This window comes from Brassica napus, chromosome A7 (genome assembly GCF_020379485.1).
Source record: "Brassica napus cultivar Da-Ae chromosome A7, Da-Ae, whole genome shotgun sequence".
NCBI lineage: Eukaryota > Viridiplantae > Streptophyta > Magnoliopsida > Brassicales > Brassicaceae > Brassica > Brassica napus.
In genome coordinates, this window is record NC_063440.1 from 13,067,028 (window position 1) to 13,072,283 (window position 5,256).

Sequence of the window (5,256 nt, forward strand, 5' to 3'; positions counted from 1 at the left end):
TATATATTTTAACATATATAAATAGTTTTAAATTATAAAAATTAAAGCAAGATTAAATATATAAAGATGATAAATTTAAAATGATTTTGCAACAATTATACTAATATTTACAATCATGTAAATACATAAAATAAGTAAAAATAATATAAATAATAAAATTAATAAAATATAATAATAATATTAATAGTCTATTTTTCGTATATTAATGGTTAAAATCCACCTAAGCATCCGCGTAGACCGCATAATATCCGTCTAAACGCTGTTATTCGCCTAAATTATACAAATTTGCATAAAATATTGTATAACATAAAAACAGTACGATATGTTACCATATAGCGTTTAGGCTGACATCTAGACTATATTTTAGAACACTGATAAAGAGAATATGATCCACGTCATCAAAAATAATATACATGAACGAAATGTGACCACTAATACTTAATAAAAATCCAACCGAAGAAAGTCAATAGTGAACAGTGATGAGGAAAGTGAAAGAAACATCTTTTTGTAAGTTATCTCTTCAAGTTAGCAAATAGAAAGAAGAACAAGCAAAAACTATAGATTGGTGTGGCTCGAAAGTCGAAACAGTTGCACTTGACTCACGTGACTTATATATGTGTATCGACTGACCACGTGAGTCGTTAGATAATACGAGCCCAAAAACATGAAAGTTAACTATAGCGTGCCTGAAGTCTAAAACCACCTTTTGTTTGTCTATAGAATTACTATCAAAACCAGACCTGGATAAATATAGTAGTTACACTAATATAGTACATTAGGGTCTTTTAAAAGTTTGGGAATGCTGACCAATGTAATCGATCGGACCTTACCGGATTGTTCATCTGCTGGTTTTCTGTAACCGGTTTTAAATGAAGAAGCATTAGCTATTGACCCGCTTGTATGAGGTGTTTTTGGTCCAGAGCTGTTTATTTTATATCATTACCTAAATCGTGTACAATTTTTAATGAAGATTAATGCGCAATTTGGATGACCAAAGTAAAAGTGCAATTTGCAGCACGATAAAAAGGGAGTTAAACCCTTTCTTAAAGATTTTTAATATTTTTGGGTACTTCACTTTCTTTTGCAACTTGCTTCTGGTGGTGAAAAAGAGCCAATTGGAAACATGTTTGGTCTTTGATTGGAAACATGTTTGGCCTTTGATTAACTGCGCTCTTCCATAAAGTATATCCTCAAATTCATAAATTACAATTTTCATTGCTTTGTGGTTTGAATTAGATTAGAGCTGAGCATCGGGATGATGCGAGGGAAATAGTCTATAAAGATCAAGTAATATATTCATTATGTTCCATAATAGTATAAGATGTTTTGCAAAAAACACAAGAATTAAATAACTTAATTTTTTAAAAGATTACATTATTAACAGTATAATTTATATAAGTTAATGAATCATAAATAATGTAATAAATTATTATTCGCCAACCAGTTTTCTAAATTTAAAGTACTTTAGAAAATATCAAAACACTAGGTGATTTTTCCGTGCTCATGCACGGATATAATATTTCAAGAGTAAATATATTATAATAATAATTGATTGCTATTTCATTTTAGTTTAAAATTAATTTACAATTTGTATGCATCATTTATATTAATAATATTATATTACTTTAATTATACATATAATTTTATATATGTTATATCTAATCGGATTTGTTATTATTATAGTCGAATTAGTTATCATTTGGATAAATTGGATTGCATTGCTGAATTCAACTGTAATATTTTTATTCTAAATATATTAAAAATTTGATTAATTTCTTATTTACCTTTAGATGGTTGTTGTCTTAGATATGCAAATATATTTTATTAAGATTATGTATAACTTAAAAAATATTATGCTTAGAATGAAATAAAAATAAACTAAAGTTTTTGATTCTAAATTACATAAATTAATATAACGATAATATCCTGATGTCTTATGCATATATATAAATTTTACAAAAGAACTAAATTGTAACAATTGTTTAATTTTTTATTTTCATTTTTAATATTTTTGAGTTGTCCTATGATTTATTTTACAAAATAAATTACTATTCTTATAAAATTATATATTCTTATCGTAATTAAATCTATGATTTTAGGTATAAGTTAGATTAGTCGAGTCACTCATGTTGTGAGTATATTGAGTTACATATATTCTTCCAAATTCAAAATAACGTAAAATTATTTTTTATTATAATTAAGTCAAATCAAATAAATTTTATTTCTCGTTTAAATGTGCATGTATTTTCATAATATTTATCAAATTATATGTTGATGTTTTTAAAAAATATTAGAAAATATGGCGATGATCAATCGAAAGTTACATGCATAAGTAGCTGATACATTTTTGAAAGCTCATGAAGACATATCAATATTTACAATAAATAAAATATTTTATAAATTCTAAATAACTTTATGCCTTTGAATTTTTGAATGGAAACTGAAATTTATTTTAAAAAACCTTTAAAATATAAATAAAAATTTGCTTTGATGTTTTGATTATCGTTATATTAAGTTCCACAAACATAAAAAAAGCAAATTTAATATTAAGAAAACAAATAAGTTTAATAAATAAAATATAATATATCTACCTTATTAAACTATTTTGTAACTATTTGATCAGACGATGTTTATTTTAAAAATGTATTTTTATTTTTTTAGTATCTCTTAAAACTAAATAGTAAACAAAATTGTGATTGTATTTGAAAATAATATTATATAAGTATTATATAATTTATCTATATTTTTTTGATGTAACTGAAAGATGTTATATAGTCAACTAATATATGAAAAATAAATAAAACATTTCAATAATACTTATTATAAACTATTTTTAGTTAATTAAACATATATCAGTTATGTTTTTAATTATTTTTATGCGATCATCTAAGAAAATAGATAGATATATAAAAGAATTTATATTACTTTGTTTTTTTTTGTATTGTGTAAAATTAAGTTTTAAAAGAAATAATATTTCTTTTTCAAATATCAAGATTATTTGTGTAAATTGTTTTTAATGAAATCATATTATATACAAATTTATATTTTTCATTTAAGAAAATATAGATATAAAGAAAGTATTTTATTACTTCAAAAGTATATTGTATGTTATTTAAAATATTTTTTAAATTAATATTACTGTTTTGTGAACTTTCCCTTTTTTATGAAATTATATTATTTATACATATATTTTTCGTTTTTCAATTCGTTTTTTTAGTTTATAAAAATTTTGCTTTTTATTATGTGTATATGTTTTGGAAAGTTTTAAAAAGGAAAATAAATAAAAAATAAAAAATAATATTTTAAATATAATATTTTAATTTATTAAGGGTATTAGTGTAATCAACTATCGTGAAAGTTAACATGGAAGCGACACATAAGAAACTGACATCTCAAATAATATTATAGAGATATTATATTTTTAAATATTAATTTTCTTTATAAAAAGGGAGCATACAAATCCTTGAAAGAAAATAGTAAAGATGTTCAGATTAGGTTTTGGTTCACAGCTCACTTATTTACAAAGTATTTCTTACTCGATTTTTTTATTTGTAAAAAATATCTATAATTTTCTTCTTATATTTGATATGTTACAGATAACACAAAATGTTTATGTATCAATCACTTTTCAAAAAAGGTAAGTTCAATATATTTGAAAAAGGAATTCTATTTTTTCAGTAAACTAATTACTACGGGTAAAACTGATAATATATATTTGAATAAGAAAATCTTGCCTCAAAATATTTATTGATATATGGTGAACGGTGAACCACGCGGGAAGCGCCGCAATTAGAGTAGTGTTATGGTCGGACTAACCCTCCGAAATTGTGAGAAGTTAATTGTCAATACACTTTATAAATTCAAAGTTGTCACTGAAAAGTGAAAATTCACTTCGTATAAGGACTCCCTGTTATTGAGCAAGGAGATGCATTGAAAGAATGAAAGTAACGAAAAAGATTAATGGATATTAATATATATATATATATATATATATATAATAGATATTAAATTACTACTACTATAATACTTTCTCTGTTGTCTTTTACTTGACGTTAATACTTTCTCTGTTGTCTTTTACTTGACGTTTTACAGATTTTTGCAAATTCAGTCAAAACGGAGGGTACTGACATTCATGAAAAAGTTAAAAATAGGTACTCTACATAAAAAAAAAAAATTAACCGTCATATAAAAAAAGTGGAGGGAGTATGTAAATATTTTTTTCCATTTTAAAATACTCTATATTTTAATATTTCCAAAACATATTAAATTTTAACCATAAATACATAACTTGTGATTTATATATTTCTCATAGTTCTAAATCTATAATAACTCAATAAATACAATTAAGATTTTCTGAAATTTACCATTAATCATTATTACTTAATATATTTTTAATAATAGATAAAAATATATGATTTTAGAAAAAATAAATATATAATTTTGAAATAATTTTCTTTTAAAAACGTGTATCATAATGCAATTCAGTAGAACTTCTATAAATTAATAATGTTGAGATTTTAAAATTTTATTAATTTATATAAATATTAATTTGTAAAAGTTTTGTTATTTAGATTTATTATTTTAAAATATATTTATTATAAGATAAGAAAAATATTTTATTTTAGTATATAAACATTAATTTTTTTTTAATCTGACATTTATATTAATTTTATTATATTATTTAGTGTATATAATATATATTTACTAAATCTCGTCAAAAATATATTAGGTATTAAGAAAATATAAAGATAATTATATTGTGAATATAAAATAAATAATATAATAATAGATTCTTACTTATATAAAATATATATACATATAAGTTATTAATTTTTTATTTTAATAGGATTATATATTTATACAGAAATTTTTTAAAAAATATTATTTTATTATTTTATCAATTTGTATTAAATTTTGAATTGATCTAAATTAAGATCAACGAAATTTATTACTTTATAAAAATTATTAATTTATCGAGTATTAATCAATAGAGGTTTTATTGTAAATGGAATATGAATAAACTAAAAATATAACGTACGAAGATACAGACATGAAGTTCAAACAAAGAAAGCAGCCTGTATTTTTGACCCAAAAAAAAAAGAAAGCAGCATGTATAGGAGTTAGGGAAGTAACTTTTCAGAGGAGCCAAGTAACTATTTACAAGAGTCTTTCACTATTTCATATGGGCCGAAAGTAGAAATAATATTATTGTGGGCTTCATTATAAGCCTAACTAAATGTAGAACTATTAAGCCTG